The sequence below is a fragment of the Cibotium barometz genome, chromosome 62 (genome assembly GCF_041138505.1).
Source record: "Cibotium barometz isolate CiBa-2024 chromosome 62, ASM4113850v1, whole genome shotgun sequence".
NCBI lineage: Eukaryota > Viridiplantae > Streptophyta > Polypodiopsida > Cyatheales > Cibotiaceae > Cibotium > Cibotium barometz.
The window spans coordinates 22,055,898-22,079,435 of NC_141107.1; the positions used below are offsets into that span (position 1 = coordinate 22,055,898).

The 23,538-nt window shown below is 40.3% G+C and overlaps 1 long non-coding RNA gene across 2 annotated transcripts; it reads right to left on the reverse strand.

Annotated features, from left to right (window-relative positions):
- Positions 1 to 171: 171 nt before the first annotated feature.
- Positions 172 to 22,876, reverse strand: LOC147604251 (uncharacterized). Of its 2 annotated transcripts, none has more exons than XR_015265459.1 (3): positions 22,731 to 22,876; positions 22,060 to 22,609; positions 172 to 513 (listed from the first exon to the last, which is right to left on the reverse strand). It is a non-coding gene; the product is annotated as an uncharacterized LOC147604251 (long non-coding RNA). The 2 variants fall into 2 exon arrangements; XR_015265460.1 differs by lacking the exon at positions 172 to 513 and adding an exon at positions 2,661 to 2,768.
- Between the last annotated feature and the right edge of the window lie 662 nt (positions 22,877 to 23,538).

The following is a 23,538-nucleotide window of genomic DNA, read 5'->3' on the forward strand; positions in this document are numbered from 1 at the left end:
ATTATAATAAGACATTGTAAATGAACATGAATTTATTGCTTGTGCTAGAATTTGTTCAATGCTTTGTAAAGGCAAACATTTGAACAGTATGCTCCATAAGAGGCCTAATTACAATATCATATTTCAATATATGGACTTTTATTACATTTAAAAAAGGCCAAATTACTTGCATCCTCTACATTTGATTATATTACGGACAAACAAAATGAGCTCATGGTGTGTATTACTTTCATGATGCCTCCTCTTGTTGCTTTGCTTAATTTTCACTCTCTGCTTGCCTCTGTGCCGCCTCAGCTTCAGCCTCCTCTCGTTGCTTTCTTTGAATTTCAAGTTGTTCTTGCCTCTTTGCCTCAACATCAGCCTCCTGCTCTGTCGCTTCCACACCTCTGGCTTTTTCCTATTCTCTACTTTCAATTTCTCTTCTTCAAGCCATTTCTTCATCACATCATCTGAGAATTGGTTAGGTTTTTCTTCTAAGGCATTATCCCATGTATACTCTTGCCGATCTTCATTCTGTAGCCATAAAAACAACCAATTTCTTAAATCTTCTGTCAAAAAACTATACCTTTCCTTGGAAGGTTGATGGTACAATTCTGGGACTATTAACTAGGTTCCTCGCTCATTCTTAAACACCTTATAGTAGCTATCATTATCAATGTATTTTTCTTGTTGTACAAAGGATGGAGACCCCAAAAGGTCTCAAGCTTTTTAAAGAAAACTTGTCTATTCTGCACAACCCATGTGGATTTTGAACAATTCTCTTGTGAGAGAACACCTGCAAACTTGGGCTTTTGTTGTAGAAATACTGTGTCAATTATTCCTCCAGAGAGCTTAGTTCTCCTATATGCGCTCCAAATAAAAACATAAAAGAATTGAATACACCAATCTAAGAACTCATGTGCATCCTTGTGACATAGGACATAACGATATTGGTTAATTGGGTATTTTACCAACTCGTTAAGGAGGATCCTTCTCATCATATTGGGTTTCGACAACATAGCACAACAAACCATTGAGGTTTAGAATAATAGCCCTCCTATCATCCTCTTTGCGTAGGGGTACGCATATTGTGTCTGACAAATACCATGTCAGTATGATAACCCCCTCAGAGGGATGCACAAAGCGCAACCTTGCATCAATTTTTCGTAGGGGTACGCATATTGTGTCTGACAAATACCATGTCAGTATGATAACCTCCTATCATCCTCTTTGCGTAGGGGTACGCATATTGTGTCTGACAAATACCATGTCAGTATGATAACCCCCTCAGAGGGATGCACAAAGTGCAACCATTGAGGTTTAGAATAATAGCCCTCCTATCATCCTCTTTGCGTAGGGGTGGTACGCATATTGTGTCTGACAAATACCATGTCAGTATGATAACCCCCTCAGAGGGATGCACAAAGCGCAACCTTGCATCAATTTTTCGTAGACGGTCAAGATGGCGCTAAACCAACTGTCTTCGTACACTCTGGATTTTCTTGGACATGTGACGTACTAATGCTCTGTGTGACGAAGAAGTCGCCTCTGCCAATTAGAATCAATCACATGACCTGGAAAACAATGCGCATGCTTAATGATAAAGGTGGGCATGTGGGGGAAGGCATGTTACAACTACTCTTATGCAAAGATAGATTTTAAAGAATTACAAAACAAATGTGACTATGCACGCTAACATTAAACAATGAGCATGCTTAATGATAAAGGTGGGTATGTGGGGGAAGGCATGTTACAACTACTCTTATGCAAAGATAGATTTTAAAGAATTACAAAACAAATTTGACTATGCACGCTAACATTAAACAATGAGCATGCTTAATGATAAAGGTGGGCATGTGGGGGAAGGCGTGTTACAACTACTCTTATGCAAAGATAGATTTTAAAGAATTACAAAACAAATGTGACTATGCACACTAACATTAAACTAATAGTATATACTGTTCCAAAATGTTGACTTTAGTTGCATTACAAAATGACCCAAGATGCAAAGATCCATTTGATTCTAAAAAGACGCAACAAAATGTGCTAGCAGGTAGTATCAGAATGTGGTGAAATTAGAATGCATTGATGTAGATCAACCACGTGGTTGATCTAGAATGCATTGATGTAGATCAACCACGTGGTTGAGCTAGAATGCACTGTTCTAGCTCAACCATGTGGTAGAGCTAGAATATTTTTAAATCTAGTTCTACCATGTGATAGAGCTATATCAAAGTATTCTAGCTCGATCCCATGGCAAAATTAGAAATAATATTTGAAGTCTAGCTCTAGCACGTGGTAGAGCTGTATGAAAATATTTTAGCTAGACCCCATAGTAGAACTAGAATGGTTTGAAATCCAACTCAACCATGTGGTGATGTGGAAGAGCTAGAATGCATTGATCTAGCTCTACCATATGGTAGAGCTAGAATGCTTTCAAGTCTAGCTCTACCATGTCATGGAGCTAGAATGCTTTGAAGTCTAGCTCTACCACCATGAGGTGGAGCTAGAAGGCATTGATCTAGCTCTACCATAGTCCAAATATGTAGGAATTAAAATCATAAGACAAAGATCAAGCTTCCATACATTTTCAAATTAGGAGGCCCCTTATAGTAGAGTGCACTCCAACATTTATAAATTAATACATTTGCCACTACTTTAAAAACAGGACAAAATTTCTTGTCAATTCATGATTACAAAAAGATAAAATTCCTCCAAAAAAATACAATCCTTGTGACAAATGGCTTCTTTAAGTGAATACTCCTTGGAACAATATCCTTGAAATAAATCTGCAAGAAACCATCATAAATTAAGTTTCTTCATAGTGAATACAAAATTGTTGTATAAAATCATGTATTTGATTATAATTATCATTTATGTTGGGTAGTACCTTAGTTATTTCTATCCCGTTGGAGAAGATTGTACTCATTTAACACCTTGTTTATGAAAGCCCTTGCATTGGTTGCCTTCAACTGCGTTGTGGTAGAACCCAATTTTCTAGCTAGAGAAATCACTTGTGGTCCCCTCATGCTAGCGATACTGACTCGTTCTTTTGCCATAATTTCTATTATCTCTTCTCTTTTGTTTTCATATTGTCTCGCTAATACCTCTTGATTGTCAACAAACTTTTGTATAATCTCTGATAGTGGTAGCCTATCAGTGTAGATTATCTTCTGTGACCAATTTAAATTGCGCTTTCTCCAAAAATCTACCACACCTCTGTATTCATTTTCATTGGATACTGGAGGTTGTCCATAGCGATTAGAGCCAATGATCTCAGGCACATCTTCACTCTCATCAAGCTGCAATAAGTAAGGGAGCAGCTCATCAATGAGAATATTGTCGACCATCTTTTCTTCATCAAACTTTGTAGGATATATACAATTATTCAGGAGAAGCACATCCCTTGTATGGAGAGTCATCAATAAGAACCGTTCTACGAGCATCACAATCAAAACATGAAGCGATTTTTGACAATGGCTTGAACATTGCCTGAACTGTTGGATTATCAGGTCTAGCTATTTTACCACTTTTATCCTTCTCGCAAGCCTCTTGAGCCCAAACTACAAAAAAAGGCAATATCTCTCCTGCTCTGTCTTGTAATATTCTCAATATTTGAAGAACATTACTCTCTGTCGCTGTTGACCAGATCCCAACATTAATATTTTTTAATAAAATCTTCAAGAATTGGGTACATCCTGGCCTTAGTACAATATATCGTTTTGAATCCATTTGAATAGTTTCATGTATTGAAGATGGTTGTTGTTGACAACGTTTCAGTAGTAGACCATTCAGGTCCAACACAATTGTCAACACTGATTTCTTGGAGATAGCAGTGTCGGTACTTCTTGGTACTTTCTTCTTCGGGCTGGAAACTCTCACCCATTGCTTCATTTGTTGGAGATTTAGGTACCCCAATTTCATTGTCAGCATTTGTCTTTAAACCTTCTGGATGGACATCACTGAGAAGCTCTCATCCAGTTTGATTGTGGCATTCCGTAGCTACTTCACTTCGTGCTACTATCTTAATTTCGAGATCTAAAAGAAAAAAAAGTAACATTGACTCAACAATCTTTCAAACTACAAGAATTTATAATTGTAACACTCACTCTTAACACATGTTTATTGGTGTAATCTAAAAGGAAATCATGTTTGGATACCAATTATCAATTCTACTTACTCAGTCTAGAATTGGAGGGTTTAAAATAGATTTCCAAATACACCCATTATTCTAGCTCTACCATTTGGTAGAGCCAGTTTTTGCAAGGGAGCTGTTGTTGGAAGTAGGCCTTGAGATCCACCCTTGAGCTCCAAGAGTAGGTGGAGGTGGAGGTGAGAAACACAAAACCACTCAACTATATGGTAAAGCTAAAATTTTAGATGTTTTAGATTTTCCATATGGTAGAGCTAGAATTTATGTCTTGCTTTACCACGTGGTTGAGTTGGGGATCAAGATAGCTTCTTTATGGGTGGAGCCAGTAGACTTCCATAGGTTCTAGGTCTAGACTTCAATGGGTTCTAGCTCATCGCACGTGACAAGAACCAAGAAGCTAGAATTGCATTTGAACTAGCTCTACCATGTGGTGGAGCTACAAATGCATTGGCCTAGCTCTACCATATGGTAGAGCTAGACTTAAATGGATGCACTGCAAAAACTGTCTTTGGGGGGTGCATTGGCCTAGCTCCACCACTTTGAAGAGGTAGCTAGACTTTAATGGATTCTTGGTCCACCACTTTGAAGAGGTAGCTAGCTCCACCAAATTGTAGACCTATTGAAATCTAGATCTACCACAGGGTAGGATTGAAGTAAATGAGAGGATCTCTAGCTCTATCATCTTAGATTTATAAGCTAGATTTTCAGAATCACCAGCTGGCCATTAAGCGACCACTAAGTAGACTTTCCAAATTCACCAATTGGTTATGTAAAAAGTGAATTTGTCAATGAACATGTAAGGATCCATAACTTGGTGATTCTAGATTCCAAAGCCCAATTTGGAGAGAGCTACAAAAATAATAAAAGCATTGTATAAAATCAAAATAACTAAATACTACTAAAAAATGAACCAAGGATATAACAAGTCAAAACATCACCAAATCAAAGTATTGAAGACACAAGGAAAGCCCATTAAGAAGTTACATACTGTCTTCAAAATCCAAAAAATCTCGAGCTGAACGAACTTCACCATGTCTCGATCTTTCCGTGGTATTCCTTTGATTGTTAGTAATAGGCGGAACTGGTTGCTCATTTCTTGCCTTTGCAAAGTCAAGAAGCCTTGTTCCCATCTTTCTTTGATCTTCAATACTCTCCACTAGGCCAATCACTTCCTTATTTAGTGCTAGCCCTAGCTCGATGATATAGCCATTACTGAAAAGATCAACAAGCTTGCAGCCTTCTCTGCAATACTTCCGAATACATTGCTTGATCAAAAGATTCTTCTTGATTCTTAGAAATTCAATGTCTGGGATAGTTTTAACTTCTTCATTATCTATATCAAGAAGTCCAGTATCCAATATTGTCTCTTGTGTACCTGGATCAGGAACATCTGTGCTAGTCCTTGAAAGGCATCTCCCTTGCTGAAAAACACTAAGGATGTGAAGAACTCTATTGCACAATGCATCGGTTGTCACGTCCAAAATGCAATGCCCCATTATACTGTTCCTTTGCTATGCCACTCAAATTTTTTAAAGCATTTTGCAAGTGATCTGTAATATTTAGAAAGGTAAGCAACACATATTGGGATGGCAAAGATCTACCAACTGCTGCTGTAATGATCATAATGCTGTTCAAAAGATTGCAAAATGATTCCACATCCCAATGCATATTTCTTCCCAAATCTTCAGTGTTATCCAGAACACATAACCCAATGGAAATTGGATTGTTGAGGTGGCGCTTCAAGTAGTAACTCCCGTCGAATGGAAGACTCACAGCATAAATACACCAAGGAAGATCCAAGGACAAGGTTGAACTTTCTTTGCTAAGGCTGATATTCCACTCCACATATTGCCTTGCTTCTACTGGAAAATCAATCTTCTTTGATCCAACCTGTAGCTTTGACTTTATATACACATCACATAACTTCAAAAGAACTGAGTATACAACCTCATTGATGCTATAGGTGATAGTCAATTCTGACCAATCTTGACATTGTTTGTCCTTGTTCAGAGTGTTGAACTCTACAAGCAATGCATCTTGAATAATTTTATCTTGCTTGAGCTGCTTGATACGCTCTGGCATGTCAATTACATCTACATCCTTAGTACCCTTTGAAAGAACAATTTTTCCAGACCTGATTTTTGAATGTATTTGTTTGACTTCTTGTTCATCTAGCCCAGCAAGACATCTGAAAACTGTGGCAGTTGGTTTCTTGTTTTGCTTCTCCATGATTTCAAGCCAGCCTTTGAAAACTTCATCAGAGTAAATCACCATGTGAGACTGCTTTGAAATGAAGGATGCTCCCACCGTAATTCTAGCCATTCGCAAAAATTTTTGCAAAGAAATAAAAGAAAAAAAGATCAAAATCTAGTATTTTTTTCAAAACATATAATTATAAGAGAGCAAGGGATCCCAGTCTACACGAGATGATGAGCCCTCTGTTACTTCGGATGCTGGCCTTGACGGAGAACTATTGAAGATCCATTGACTCCTCAAGTGCTACAAGACATCATAGTATGGTTGTTTGATATATAATGATTGGGCCTCTTCATTAGCTATAGAAGATATGGTCGTCGCAACTTGTGGCTCTGGATCTACAACAATTCGAGCCTTTCTTTTTTCATACGTTTGTATCAGGTCTTGAGCACGACCATCTTTTTGCATTTCTTGATACCGTAAGAATTTTGCAGCATAGATGGAATGTTGGCCATCAATAATCCAATATGAATACTCAGTGAGTTTCTCCTCTGTTACCTCACTTAGTTTCATTGGAATTCCTTTCTTCTTGCTAGCATTCTTTACGGGCATCAAGTATGCACACGCTCCTGGCCTATTTGCACTTGCATCAAAAAATAGCACGCATTCATCCACACGGTGAGGTTCTATTTGACGGGAGTTATAGTGATCAGGAGCTAGCTAGCATTGATCTACAGGGATCTCATACTCTTTGTACTTGAATGGAAAATACTTAGAGTATTTTTCCATACCCTTGTATCACTCTTTAGTGCCTTTTGCACCTCATTTTCCAAAACTTTGGGATCCGCAAATCTTATTATTTATCTAGCTCTACCATGTAGAGCAAGACTAATAAATGTAATGAGAGCTCCAAGATGGAGTAATTGAGATAGAATGCTTTGAGGTCTAGCTCTACCATGTGGTGGAGCTAGAATTGCATTTGAGACCTCAAAGCTTTCTACCTCTATGATTCTAGCTCCACCACATGGTAGAGCTAGACCTCAAATGCAATTCTAGCTCCACCACATGGTAGAGCTAGACCTCAGAGAATTCTATCTCTACAATGTGGTTTAGGTAGAATACAGCTCTACCACAGTTACATTTAACCTCAGCCAGTTACATTCATTGAAGTCTAGCTCTACCACATGGTAGAGCTAGAAGAATGCATTCTAGCTCCACCACATGGTAGAGCTAGATTTTAAAGCATTCTGGTCAATACATTTATTAATCTTGCTCTGCCACCCGCCGGTAGAGATAATATCCATTGAAAAACCAGCACTAGAATACTTTGAAGTCCAGCTAGAATGCATTTATCTAGCTCTACCATGTGGTAGAGCAAGACTAACAATACAATTCAACAAAATTCATCTATTTGTTGCTAGTGATGTGGGCATGGATACTTTTGAGGATCTAGAACCAATGACTCTATCTTATATTTCTGTAGTTGATTCTCATCCCGATATTGAATGCATAAATATTGGGGTACCTGGAATCCATGAGTATCAACTAGATCCCAAGGCATTCATTATTGAACGAATAGTAAGAGATAAACAAGATACTATGTTCTCTCGAGGGTGGAAGTTAGATTGTGCAAGTCAACAAATAACTCTTGAAGAGTTGCAAGCTTCCATTACTTATTGTGTGAAAGGCAAACAAAAAAAAGAGAAAATGCCCTCTAAAAATCTAGTTCAAAAAAAGGCAAAAAGCAGTACAGGTATTATGGATGTAGATGAAGCTTCTTAAATCTACAGTAGAGAAAACAGGCTTGGAAAATTCAACAAGCATCCTAGCTAGTCTTCAAAGTATTCTAGTGCTGGTTTGGATATTATCTCTACCAGGTGGCAAAGCAAGATTAATAAATGTATTGACCAAAATGCTTTGAAATCTAGCTCTACCATGTGGCAGAGCTAGAATGCATTCTTCTAGCTCTACCATGTGGTAGATCTAGACTTCAATGAATGTAACCGGTTGAGGTTGAATGTAACTGTGGTAGAGCTGTATTATACCTAAACCACATTGTAGAGATAGAATGCTTAGAGGTCTAGATCTACCATGTGGTGGAGCTAGAATTATATTTGAAGTCCAGCTCTACCATGTGGTGGAGCTAGAGTCGTAGAGGTAGAAAGCTTTCAGGTCTAGCTCTACCATGTGGTGGAGCTAGAGTCGTAGAGGTAGAAAGCTTTCAGGTCTAGCTCTACCATGTGGTAGAGCAAGAATGCATAGATCTAGCTATGTTCTATACACATCAACAAAACCAATTACTCCAAGAAAAGACCTACTTCACATGACAATAACCAAGGAGCTAGAATTGCATTTGATCTAGCTCTACCACGTGGTAGAGCTGTATTCTACCTAGACCACATCGTAGAGCTAGAATGCTTTGAGGTCTAGCTCTACCATGTGGTGGAGCTAGAATTGCATTCTTCTAGCTCTACCATGTGGTAGATTTCAACGAATGTAATCGGCTGAGGTTGAATGTAACTGTGGTAGAGCTGTATTCTACCTAAACCACATTGTAGAGATAGAATGCTTTGAGGTCTAGCTCTACCATGTGGTTTTCAATGGATATTATCTCTACCAAGTGGTAGAGCAAGATTAATAAATGTATTTACTAGAATGCTTTGAAATCTAGCTCTACCATGTGGTGGAGCTAGAATGCATTCTTCTAGCTCTACCACGTGGTAGAGCTAGACTTCAATGAATGTAACCGAATGTAACTGTGGTAGAGCTGTATTCTGCCTAAACCACATTGTAGAGATCGAATGCTTTGAGGTCTAGCTCTACCCCATGACAAGAACCAAGGAGCTAGAATTGCATTTGATCTAGCTCTACCACGTGGTAGAGCTGTATTCTACCTAGACCACATCGTCGAGCTAGAATGCTTTGAGGTCGAGCTCCACCATGTGGTGGAGCTAGAATGCATTCTTCTAGCTCTACCATGTGGTAGAGCTAGACTTCAATGAATATAACCGGTTGAGGTTGAATGTAACTGTGGTAGAGCTGTATTCTACCTAAACCACATTGTAGAGATAGAATGCTTTGAGGTCCAGCTCTACCATGTGGTAGAGCTAGAATTGCATTTCAGGTCTAGCTCTACCATGTGGTGGAGCTAGAGTCGTAGAGGTAAAAAGCTTTGAGGTCTAGCTCTACCATGTGGTAGAGCAAGAATGCATCGATCTAGCTGTGTTCCATACACATCAACAAAACCAATTACTCCAAGAAGAGACCTACTTCACATGACAAGAACCAAGGAGCTAGAATTGCATTTGATCTAGCTCTACCACGTGGTAGAGCTGTATTCTACCTAGAGCTGTATTCTACCTAGACCACATCGTCGAGCTAGAATGCTTTGAGGTCTAGCTCCACCATGTGGTGGAGCTAGAATGCATTCTTCTAGATCTACCATGTGGTAGAGCTAGACTTCAATGAATGTAACCGGCTGAGAATGTAACTGTGGTAGAGCTGTATTCTACCTAAACCACATTGTAGAGATAGAATGCTTTGAGGTCTAGCTCTACCATGTGGTGGAGCTAGAATTGCATTTGAGGTCTAGCTCTACCATGTGGTGGAGCTAGAATCGTAGAGGTAGAAAGCTTTGAGATCCAGCTCTACCACATGACAAGAACGAAGGACCAACTCCAAGAAGAGACCTACTTCACATGACAAGAACGAAGGAGATAGAATTGCAGTTGATCTAGCTCTACCACGTGGTAGAGCTGTATTCTACCTAGACCAGATCGTAGAGCTAGAATGCTTTGAGGTCCAGCTCTACCATGTGGTGGAGCTAGAATTGCATTTGAGGTCTAGCTCTACCATGTGGTAGAGTTGTATTCTATCTAGACCACATCGTAGAGCTAGAAAGCTTTGAGGTCCATCTCTACCATGGTAGAGCTAGACTTCAATGAATGCATTCTTCTAGCTCTACCATGTGGTAGAGCTAGACTTCAATGAATGTAACCGGCTGAATGTAACTGTGGTGGAGCTAGAGTCGTAGAGGTAGAAAGCTTTGAGGTCTAGCTCTACCAATGTGGTGGAGCTAAAATTGCATTTCAGGTCTAGCTCTACCATGTGGTGAAGCTAGAGTCGTAGAGGTAGAAAGCTTTGAAGTCTAGCTCTACCACATGGTAGAGCTAGAAGAATGCATTCTAGCTCCACCACACATGGTAAAGCTGGACCTCAAAGCTTTCTACCTCTACGACTCTAGCTCCACCACATGGTAGAGCTAGACCTGAAATGCAATTCTAGCTCCACCACATGGTAGAGCTAGTCCTCAAAGCATCCTTGCTAGACCTTAAGGTATTCTAGTGCTGGTTTTCAATGGATATTAACTCTACCAGGTGGTAGATCAAGATTAATAAATGTATTGACCAGAATGCTTTGAAATCTAGCTCTACTATGTGGTGGAGCTAGAATGCATTCTTCTAGCTCTACCATGTGGTAGAGCTAGACTTCAATGAATGTAACCGACTGAGGTTGAATGTAACTGTGGTAGAGCTGTATTCTACCTAAACCACATTGTAGAGACAGAATGCTTTGAGGTCTAGCTCTACCACATGGTAGAGCTAGACTTCAATGAATGTAACTGACTGAGGTTGAATGTAACTGTGGTAGAGCTGTATTCTACCTAAACCACATTGTAGAGATAGAATGCTTTGAGGTCTAGCTCTACCATGTGGTAGAGCTAGAATTGCATTTCAGGTCTAGCTCTACCATGTGGTGGAGCTAGAGTCGTAGATGTAGAAAGCTTTAAGGTCCAGCTCTACCATGTGGTGGAGCTAGAGTCATAGAGGTAGAAAGCTTTAAGGTCCAGCTCTACCATGTGGTGGAGCTAGAATGCATTCTTCCAGCTCTACCATGTGGTGGAGCTAGAATGCATTCTTCTAGCTCTACCATGTGGTAGAGCTAGACTTTAATGAATGTAGCCGGTTGAATGTAACTGTGGTAAAGCTGGACCTCAAAGCTTTCTACCTCTACAATTCTAGCTCCACCACATCGTAGAGCTAGACCTCAAATGCAATTCTAGCTCCACCACATGGTAGAGCTAGACCTCAAAGCTTTCTATCTCAATTACTCCATCTTGGAACTCTCAATACATTTATTAGTCTTGCTCTACCACATGGTAGAGCTAGATAAATGCATTCTAGCTAGACTTCAAAGTATTCTAGTGCTGGTTTTCAATGGATATTATCTCTACCAGGTGATAGAGTAGAATTAATAAATGTATTGACCAGAATGCTTTGAAATCTAGCTCTACCATGTGGTGGAGCTAGAATGCGTTCTTCTAGCTCTACCATGTGGTAGAGCTAGACTTCAATGAATGTGACCGACTGAGGTTGAATGTAACTGTGGTAGAGCTGTATTCTACCTAAACCACATCGTAGAGATAGAATGCTTTGAGGTCTAGCTCTACCATGTGGTGGAGCTAAAATTGCATTTGAGGTCTAGCTCTACCATGTGGTGGAGCTAGAATCGTAGAGGTAAAAAGCTTTGAGGTCTAGCTCTACCATTTGGTAGAGCAAGAATGCATCGATCTAGCTGTGTTCCATACACATCAACAAAACCATTTATTCCAAGAAGAGACCTACTACACATGACAAGAACCAAGGAGCTAGAATTGCATTTGATCTAGCTCTACCACGTGTTAGAGCTGTACTCTACCTAGACCACATCGTAGAGCTAGAATGCTTTGAGGTCCACCAGCTCCACCATGTGGTGGAGCTAGAATGCATTCTTCTAGCTCTACCATGTGGTAGAGCTAGACTTCAATGAATGTAACCGGCTTAGGTTGATTGAATGTAACTGTGGTAGAGCTGGACCTCAAAGCTTTCTAGCTCTACGATTCTAGCTCCACCACAAGGTAGAGCTAGACCTCAAATGTAATTCTAGCTCCACCAAATGGTAGAGCTAGACCTCAAATGCAATTCTAACTGCACCACATGGTAGAGCTAGACCTCAAAGCTTTTTATCTTAATTACTCCATCTTGGAGCTCTCAATACATTTATTAGTCTTGCTCTACCACATGGTAGAGCTAGATAAATGCATTCTAGCTGGACTTCAAAGTGCTGGTTTTCAATGGATATTATCTCTACCAGGTGTTAGAGCAAGATTAATAATCTAGCTCTACCATGTGGTGGAGCTAGAATGCATTCTTCTAGCTCTACCATGTGGTAGAGCTAGACTTCAATGAATGTAACTGAATGTAATTGAATGTAACTGAATGTAATTGAATGTAACTGAATGTAATTGAATGTAACTGAATGTAATTGAATGTAACTGTGGTAGAGCTAGACTTCAATGAATGTAACTGAATGTAACTGTGGTAGAGCTAGACTTCAATGAATGTAACTGAATGTAACTGTGGTAGAGCTAGACTTCAATGAATGTAACTGAATGTAACTGTGGTAGAGCTAGACTTCAATAATTGTAACTTAATGTAACTGTGGTTGAGCTATATTCTACCTAAACCACATTGTAGAGATAGAATGCTTTGAGGTCTAGCTCTTCCATGTGGTGGAGCTAGAATTGCATTTGAGGTCTAGCTCTACCATGTGGTGGAGCTAGAATTGCATTTGAGGTCTAGCTCTACCATGTGGTGGAGCTAGAATCGTAGAGGTAAAAAGCTTTGAGGTCTAGCTCTACCATATGGTAGAGCAAGAATTCATCGATCTAGATGTGTTCCATACACATCAACAAAACCATTTACTCCAAGAAGAGACCTACTTCACATGACAAGAACCAAGGAGCTAGAATTGCATTTGATCTAGCTCTACCATGTGGTAGAGCTGTACTCTACCTAGACCACATCGTAGAGCTAGAATGCTTTGGGGTTCAGCTCCACCATGTGGTGGAGCTAGAATGCATTCTTCTAGCTCTACCATGTGGTAGAGCTAGACTTCAATGAATGTAACCGGTTGAGGTTGAATGTAGACTTCAATGAATGTAACCGGTTGAGGTTGAATGTAACTGTGTTAGAGCTGTATTCTACCTAAACCACATTGTAGAGATAGAATGCTTTGAGGTCTAGCTATACCATGTGGTGGAGCTAAATTGCATTTGAGGTCTAGCTCTACCATGTGGTGGAGCTAGAATCGTAGAGGTAGAAAGCTTTGAGGTCTAGCTCTACCATGTGGTAGAGCAAGAATGCATCGATCTAGCTCTACCATGTGGTAGAGCAAGAATGCATCGATCTAGCTGTGTTCCATACACATCAACAAAACCAATTACTCCAAGAAGAGACCTACTTCACATGGCAAGAACCAAGGAGCTAGAATTGCATTTAATCTAGATCTACCACATGGCAGAGCTGTATTCTACCTAGACCACATTGTTGAGCTAGAATGCTTTGAGGTCCAGCTCCACCATGTGGTGGAGCTAGAATGCATTCTTCTAGCTCTACCATGTGGTAGAGCTAGACTTCAACGAATGTAACGGGCTGAGGTTGAATGTAACTGTGGTAGAGCTGTATTCTACCTAAACTACATTGTAGAGATAGAATGCTTTGAGGTCTAGCTCTACCATGTGGTGGAGCTAGAATGCATTCTTCTAGCTCTACCATGTGGTAGAGCTAGACTTCAATGAATGTAACCGGTTGAGGTTGAATGTAACTGTGGTAGAGCTGTATTCTACCTAAACCACATTGTAGAGATAGAATGCTTTGAGGTCTAGCTCTACTATTCGTTGGAGATAGAATTGCATTCTTCTAGCTCTACCATGTGGTAGAGCTAGACTTCAATGAATGTAACTGGCTGAGGTTGAATGTAACTGTGGTAGAGCTGTATTCTACCTAAACCACATTGTAGAGATAGAATGCTTTGAGGTCTAGCTCTACTATTCGTTGGAGATAGAATTGCATTTGAGGTCTAGCTCTACCATGTGGTGGAGCTAGAATCGTAGAGGTAGAAAGCTTTGAGGTCTAGCTCTACCATGTGGTAGAGCAAGAATGCATCGATCTAACTGTGTTCCATACACATCAACAAAACCAATTACTCTAAGAAGAGACCTACTTCACATGACAAAAACGAAGGAGCTAGAATTGCATTTGATCTAGCTCTACCACGTGGTAGAGCTGTATTCTACCTAGACCACATCGTAGAGCTAGAATGCTTTGAGATCTAGCTCTACCATGTGGTGGAGCTAGAATTGCATTTGAGGTCTAGCTCTACCATGTGGTAGAGCTGTATTCTATCTAGACCACATCGTAGAGCTCGAAAGCTTTGAGATCCACAGCTCTACCATGTGGTGGCTCCACCACAGGTCTACCATGTGGTGGAGCTAGAATGCATTCTTCTAGGTCTACCATGTGGTAGAGCTAGACTTCATTGAGGTCCAGCTCTACCATGTGGTGGAGCTAGAATGCATTCTTCTAGGTCTACCATGTGGTAGAGCTAGACTTCAATGAATGTAACCGGCTGAGGTTAAATGTAACTGTGGTGGAGCTAGAGTCGTAGAGGTAGAAAGCTTTGAGGTCTAGCTCTACCATGTGGTGGAGCTAAAATTGCATTTCAGGTCTAGCTCTACCATGTGGTGGAGCTAGAGTCGTAGAGGTAGAAAGCTTTGAAGTCTAGCTCTACCACATGGTAGAGCTAGAAGAATGCATTTTAGCTCCACCACATGGTAAAGCTGGACCTCAAAGATTTCTACCTCTACGACTCTAGCTCCACCACATGGTAGTAGAGCTAGACCTGAAATGCAATTCTAGCTCCACCACATGGTAGAGCTAGACCTCAAAGCATTCTAGCTAGACTTCAAGGTATTCTAGTGCTGGTTTTCAATGGATATTATCTCTACCAGGTGGTAGATCAAGATTATTAAATGTATTGACCAGAATTCTTTGAAATCTAGCTCTACCATGTGGTAGAGCTAGACTTCAATGAATGTAACCGACTGAGGTTGAATGTAACTGTGGTAGAGTTGTATTCTACCTAAACCACATTGTAGAGATAGAGAATGCTTTGAGGTCTAGCTCTACCATCTGGTAGAGCTAGAATTGCATTTCAGGTCTAGCTCTACCATGTGGTGGAGCTAGAGTCATAGAGGTAGAAAGCTTTGAGGTCCAGCTCTACCATGTGGTGGAGCTAGAATGCATTCTTCTAGCTCTACCATGTGGTAGAGCTAGACTTCAATGAATGTAACTGGCTGAGGTTGAATGTAAGTGTGGTAGAGCTGGACCTCAAAGCTTTCTACCTCTATGATTCTAGCTCCACCACATGGTAGAGCTAGACCTCAAATGTAATTCTAGCTCCACCACATGGTAGAACTAGACCTCACAGCTTTCTGTCTCAATTACTCCATCTTGGAGCTCTCAATACATTTATTAGTCTTGCTCTACCACATGGTAGAGCTAGATAAATACATTCTAGCTAGACTTCAAAGTATTCTAGTGCTAGTTTTGAATGGATATTATCTCTACCAGGTGGTAGAGTAAGATTAATAAATGTATTGACCAGAATGCTTTGAAATCTAGCTCTACCATGTGGTGGAGCTAGAATGCATTCTTCTAGCTCTACCACATGTGGTAGAGCTAGACTTCAATGAATGTAACCGACTGAGGTTGAATGTAACTATGGTAGAGCTGTATTCTACCTAAACCACATTGTAGAGATAGAATGCTTTGAGGTCTAGCTCTACCATGTGGTGGAGCTAGAATTGCATTTGAGATCTACCTCTACCATGTGGTGGAGCTAGAGTCGAAGAGGTAGAAAGCTTTGAGGTCTAGATCTACCATGTGGTAGAGCAAGAATTGCATTTGAGGTCTAGCTCTACCATGTGGTAGAGCTGTATTCTATCTAGAATCTAGACCACATCGTAGAGCTAGAAAGCTTTGAGGTCCAGCTCTACCATGTGGTGGAGCTAGAATGCATTCTTCTAGCTCTACCATGTGGAAGAGCTAGACTTCAACGAATGTAACCGGCTGAGGTTGAATGTAACTATGGTAGAGCTGTATTCTACCTATTCCACATTGTAGAGATAGGATGCTTTGAGCTCTACCATGTGGTGGAGCTAGAATTGCATTTGAGGTCTAGCCCTACCATGTGGTGGAGCTAGAATGGTAGAGGTAGAAAGCTTTGAGGTCTAGCACTACCATGTGGTAGAGCTAGACTTTAATGAATGTAGCCGGTTGAATGTGGTAAAGCTGGACCTCAACGCTTTCTACCTCTACGATTCTAGCTCCACCACATCGTAGAGCTAGACCTCAAATGCAATTCTAGCTCCACCACATGGTAGAGCTAGACCTCAAAGCTTTCTATCTCAATTACTCCATCTTGGAGCTCTCAATACATTTATTAGTCTTGCTCTACCACATGGTAGAGCTAGATAAATGCATTCTAGCTAGACTTCAAAGTATTCTAGTGCTGGTTTTCAATGGATATTATCTCTACCAGGTGGTAGAGTAAGATTAATAAATGTATTGACCAGAATGCTTTGAAATCTAGCTCTACCATGTGGTGGAGCTAGAATGCGTTCTTCTAGCTCTACCATGTGGTAGAGCTAGACTTCAATGAATGTGACACTGAGGTTGAATGTAACTGTGGTAGAGCTGTATTCTACCTAAGCCACATCGTAGAGATAGAATGCTTTGAGGTCTAGCTCTACCATGTGGTGGAGCTAGTATTGCATTTGAGGTCTAGCTCTACCATGTGGTGGAGCTAGAATCGTAGAGGTAAAAAGCTTTGAGGTCCAGCTCTACCATTTGGTAGAGCAAGAATGCATCGATCTAGCTGTGTTCCATACATATCAACAAAACCATTTACTCCAAGAAGAGACCTACTACACATGACAAGAACCAAGGAGCTAGAATTGCATTTGATCTAGCTCTACCACGTGTTAGAGCTGTACTCTACCTAGACCACATCATAGAGCTAGAAATGCTTTGAGGTCTAGCTCCACCATGTGGGTGGTGGAGCTAGAATGCATTCTTCTAGCTCTACCATGTGGTGAAGCTAGAATGCATTCTTCTAGCTCTACCATGTGGTAGAGCTAGACTTCAATGAATGTAACCGGCTGAGGTTGATTGAATGTAACTGTGGTAGAGCTGGACCTCAAAGCTTTCTACCTCTACGATTCTAGCTCCACCACAAGGTAGAGCTAGACCTCAAATGCAATTCTAGCTCCACCACATGGTAGAGCTAGACCTCAAAGCTTTCTATCTTAATTACTCCATCTTGAAGCTCTAAATACATTTATTAGTCTTGCTCTACCACATGGTAGAGCTAGATAAATGCATTCTAGCTGGACTTCAAAGTATTCTAGTGCTGGTTTTCAATGGATATTATCTCTACCAGGTGTTAGAGCAAGATTAATAAATGTATTCAACCAAAATGCTTTGAAATCTAGCTCTACCATGTGGTGGAGCTAGAATGCATTCTTCTAGCTCTACCATGTGGTAGAGCTAGACTTCAATGAATGTAACCGAATGTAACTGTGGTTGAGCTGTATTCTACCTAAACCACATTGTAGAGATAGAATGCTTTGAGGTCTAGCTCTACCATGTGGTGGAATTGCATTTGAGGTCTAGCTCTACCATGTGGTGGAGCTAGAATCGTAGAGGTAAAAAGCTTTGAGGTCTAGCTCTACCATATGGTAGAGCAAGAATTCATCGATCTAGATGTGTTCCATACACATCAACAAAACCATTTACTCCAAGAAGAGACCTACTTCACATGACAAGAACCAAGGAGCTAGAATTGCATTTGATCTAGCTCTACCATGTGGTAAAGCTGTACTCTACCTAGACCACATCGTAGAGCTAGAATACTTTGAGGTTTAGCTCCACCATGTGGTGGAGCTAGAATGCACTCTTCTAGCTCTACCATGTGGTAGAGCTAGACTTCAATGAATGTAACCGGTTGAGGTTGAATGTAACTGTATTCTACCTAAACCACATTGTAGAGATAGAATGCTTTGAGGTCTAGCTATACCACACCGGTTGAGGTTGAATGTAACTGTGTTAGAGCTGTATTCTACCTAAACCACATTGTAGAGATAGAATGCTTTGAGGTCTAGCTATACCATGTGGTGGAGCTAAATTGCATTTGAGGTCTAGCTCTACCATGTGGTGGAGCTAGAATCGTAGAGGTAGAAAGCTTTGAGGTCTAGCTCTACCATGTGGTAGAGCAAGAATGCATCGATCTAGCTCTACCATGTGGTAGAGCAAGAATGCATCGATCTAGCTGTGTTCCATACACATCAACAAAACCAATTACTCCAAGAAGAGACCTACTTCACATGGCAAGAACCAAGGAGCTAGAATTGCATTTAATCTAGCTCTACCACATGGCAGAGCTGTATTCTACCTAGACCACATTGTCGAGCTAGAATGCTTTGAGGTCCAGCTCCACCATGTGGTGGAGCTAGAATGCATTCTTCTAGCTCTACCATGTGGTAGAGCTAGACTTCAACGAATGTAACGGGCTGAGGTTGAATGTAACTGTGGTAGAGCTGTATTCTACCTAAACTACATTGTAGAGATAGAATGCTTTGAGGTCTAGCTCTACCATGTGGTGGAGCTAGAATGCATTCTTCTAGCTCTACCATGTGGTAGAGCTAGACTTCAATGAATGTAACCGGTTGAGGTTGAATGTAACTGTGGTAGAGCTGTATTCTACCTAAACCACATTGTAGAGATAGAATGCTTTGAGATCTAGCTCTACTATTCGTTGGAGATAGAATTGCATTCTTCTAGCTCTACCATGTGGTAGAGCTAGACTTCAATGAATGTAACCGGCTGAGGTTGAATGTAACTGTGGTAGAGCTGTATTCTACCTAAACCACATTGTAGAGATAGAATGCTTTGAGGTCTAGCTCTACTATTCGTTGGAGATAGAATTGCATTTGAGGTCTAGCTCTACCATGTGGTGGAGCTAGAACCGTAGAGGTAGAAAGCTTTGAGGTCTAGCTCTACCATGTGGTAGAGCAAGAATGCATCGATCTAACTGTGTTCCATACACATCAACAAAACCAATTACTCCAAGAAGAGACCTACTTCACATGACAAAAACGAAGGAGCTAGAATTGCATTTGATCTAGCTCTACCACGTGGTAGAGCTGTATTCTACCTAGACCACATCGTAGAGCTAGAATGCTTTGAGGTCTAGCTCTACCATGTGGTGGAGCTAGAATTGCATTTGAGGTCTAGCTCTACCATGTGGTAGAGCTGTATTCTATCTAGACCACATCGTAGAGCTCGAAAGCTTTGAGATCCAGCTCTACCATGTGGTGGAGCTAGAATGCATTCTTCTAGGTCTACCATGTGGTAGAGCTAGACTTCATTGAGGTCCAGCTCTACCATGTGGTGGAGCTAGAATGCATTAAGCTCGCATGTGATCACTCGCGAGGCATAACAATCTCTCATATGCATGTGAACTCTATGTAGCTCTCATGCATGAGAGCGCTTACACTAATGAAAATGAGAGCTTTCATGCAAAAGAGCTCTTAATAAATGAGAGCTCTCATGGATAGAGAACTCACATGCATATAGAGATATCATGCAGCGCACGAGAGCTCGTACACTCAATGCAAATAAATGAAAATAAGAGATCTTATGCATAGAGATCTCTTGCAGCCATGAGATCTCTAATGCTCTTATAAAAAACTCCCATAGCACCCTTGTGGGTTGCAACATAAAAAAGAGAGAATTGGGTTTAGAGCTTACCGGTGAGGACCTAACACCAAAGCATGGTCAGGACGTGAGGTCGAGAGAATAACACAATAGAGAATTATTTACATACTTTTATTTACTCTGATGCATGTGTTATCGATTATGCATAGAGGGCCCTCATGCATATAGATCTAGGATATATCTACGCAAGGTGTGAGATCTCTCATGCATAGAGAGTTTTCATGCATTGTGAGAGATCTTACATAAAGCTCTCAAGCGTGGATCTCAGCCATGAGAGATCCATGCATATAGATCTCATAAATATAGAGCTATCATTGTGTGTGATTCATTGTGAGAGCTATCATGCATATAGATCGCAAATCTCATACATAGAGAGCTCTCATGCATATAGATCAGCTATTATCAAGTGCGAGTCATTGTGAGAGCTCCTATGCATAGAGGGCTGTCATGCATATATATCTCATGCTGCATGACAGCTCTTATGCATATCGATGAGCTCTCACATGCATATAGAGTTGTCATACATGAGATCTTATGCATGGAGTTCTTTTGTATTCTAAGAGGTCTCATGCATGAGATCCCTCTTGCATTGTAAGAGCTCTCATGCATTAATAGCTCTCATATGCATAGATCTCTCATATGCATAGATCTCTCATATCATGCACAAGAGCTATAGAGATCTTGGTCTTGCACTAGAGCTCTCTTGCACTAGAGCTCTCATGCAAAGAGCTAGGTCTTACATTATGAGCTCTCATATATAGAGCTCCCATGCATAGAGCTTGGTCTTGCATTAGAGACCTCATTCATAGAGCTACTTACATTAAGATCTCAAAGATCTTACATTAAGATCTCAAAGACTCATACATCGAGCTCGCATGCACAGAGCTATATCTTGCATTATTATAAGAGTTCCCATGGATAGATCTCATGTATAGAGTGAAAGAGATCTCATGTATAGAGTGAAAGAGCTCTCATGCATAGAGCTAGGTCTTGCATTCAAAGCTCTCATACATAGATCTCACATGCATAGAGTTAGATCTTGCATTATTATGAGAGCTCTCTTACATACATCTCATGCTAGAGCTATATCTTGCATTATTATAAGAGCTCCCATGGATAGATCTCATATATAGAGTGAAAGAGCTCTCATGCATAGAGCTAAGTCTTGCATTAAGAGCTCTCATACATAGAGATCGCATGCATAGAGTTAGATCTTGCATTAATTATTATATTAAGAGCTCTCATACATAGAGCTATATCTTACATTATTATAAGAGCTCCCATGGATAGATCTCATGTAAAAAGTGAAAGAGCTCTCATGCATAGAGCTAGGTCTTGCAATAGGAGCTACATCTTGCATTATTATGAGAGCTCTCTTTCAATAGGAGCTACATCTTGCATTATTATGAGAGCTCTCTTGCATAGATCTCATGCTTAGAGTGTAAGAGCAGGAAAGTACAATTTCAAGCAAGGAGAGAGGGGAGAAGCAATGCTATGAAGAAGGTGGAGAGGGGTCTTTTGTGCATGCTCTAGGATAGAACCTTGAAAGGCCTAGTAGGTAAGAGTAGGTGATTTTTGACTCTTCAAGTCAAGATAGAGGTACGATACTAGATGGATGGTTTGTCATTTCAAGTCATCTTGCACTAGTTTAAGTCATTTCAACTCCAGCTCTACCATGTGGTAGAGCTAGAATGCATTTCTCTAGCTCTAGCATGTGGTAGAGCATTCAAATTATCCCGCCCAATTTTAAATTCAAATTTTCCCGCCCTTTTAAAATTTAAAATGGTCTTGGTCTTTTTCAAATTTTCCTTGACGTCCATGTCGCTTGTGTAATACAAACCTCCTTTCCCATCTTGTCATTGACAACTAGCACTTGGACATCACCGCATCAATTATCAAATTCAACGATACAACAAGGTACACATTTTTTTGTCTCATATTAAATCATTATCTATGATTAGATTTAATGTTTTGAACATGTCGATTAAAATTCAGATTATACACATTGACATAGAGTAGAAAATAAAAGCATGCAAGAATTCAAAAAACTAGGAATGGTTGAAGAGAAAAAACCTGAATCTACCGATTTGGGTTGCACTTCTTAGCAAATTGAATGGTGATGTTGAAACTGATACGGCCCCAGGGGAGATTCTGAAGGTATTGAAACTGATACGGGCAGTAGTGAAAAGCTGGTAGAGAGTAGAAGCAGGAAATATTAGAGAGTAGAAGCAGTAGAAATCTACGCAACTCCGGCAAATACTGTAACAGCGACCCCTACAGCCAAGGCAGGAACATCCGTCAAAGAATTTCTGACATGAAAGCTTCGGAGAGCATCGTGGAAGGCATCAAGGCGTTGATGAGAACAGCTCCCTCCACCATACATGAAAACCAGGTCCTGCTGTATTGTTGCGCATGGCTGTATTGAGGCTGTATCGTTGCACCTCTCACTACTGTTTGTTGCGCATGGCTGTTTTGAGGCTGTATCGTTGCACCTTTCACTACTGTTGCCGCCTGTACTGTTCCTGGCTGTATTGTTGCGCCTCTCACGCTTGCTGTGCATATGCACCTCTCACTACTGTTGCTGCCTAGCCAAGCTTAGCATTTACCTTGGCTGCCAGTGCACCTGAATCAAACAAAAAAAGATAGCGCTGAATCAAACAAAAAAAGATAGCGAGGAGCCCCATGACAAAATCATTGACAATTAGCCGCGTGCACGCCAGTGCGCCCGCGTGCACGCAACGAACCTGAATTCTGGGGTGCTCTCTTCTCCCCTCTCAGATCTGGTCCCTAGAGCCGCGTGCAGGAGGTGCGCGCTTGATTGTTGACAGTGGGAAAGGCCAGAGCAACCTGCGCCACAGAGAGCGGATAAGGAACTTGCGTTTTGCAGACAGGTTAAGGTCACCGTGGGTTAAGGCGTGCTTTAAAAATTAAAACTGATTAGGCTTATAAGATTGTTTATATAAATAGGCTTATAGATATATTTATATTTAAAGTTTATAATTAATAGATATATATAAATAGGGTTATACTATAGTAACTTAAACCCTGATTGGCTGGAGCAAACGATGAAGTGGATGAATATGATAAAATCTATTGTAGGCTAAGAAACACAAGGGACTGAAGCGCTTCCTCCTTGGCTAATTCTGGATGATGTGTATTATGATGTGGTATGCTTCTATGCTCCAAGCGATGAAGATCCAAGATACTGAATACTGAATCACTTATGCTTGAATGTGGAGATGGAAGATGAGATGCATAACGATGGTATTTATATGATCATGGGACTGCTCGTCTGCTGGGATATATAAATAGGCTTATAGGTTTAATAAATTAACTATAGTAACTATAGGTTTGATTATATAAATAGACTTAAAGATATATATAAATTGGCTTATTAATAGGTTTAATAGGTTCACTATAGTAACTTAATTTAGTCTATTTATAGTTTATAATTATACTAAATATATCTTATTTATAAACTTTCTATAGCTATATAAATCAAACCTATTTATATATAAACCTATATACTTTAAAGTTTATAAATTATAACCT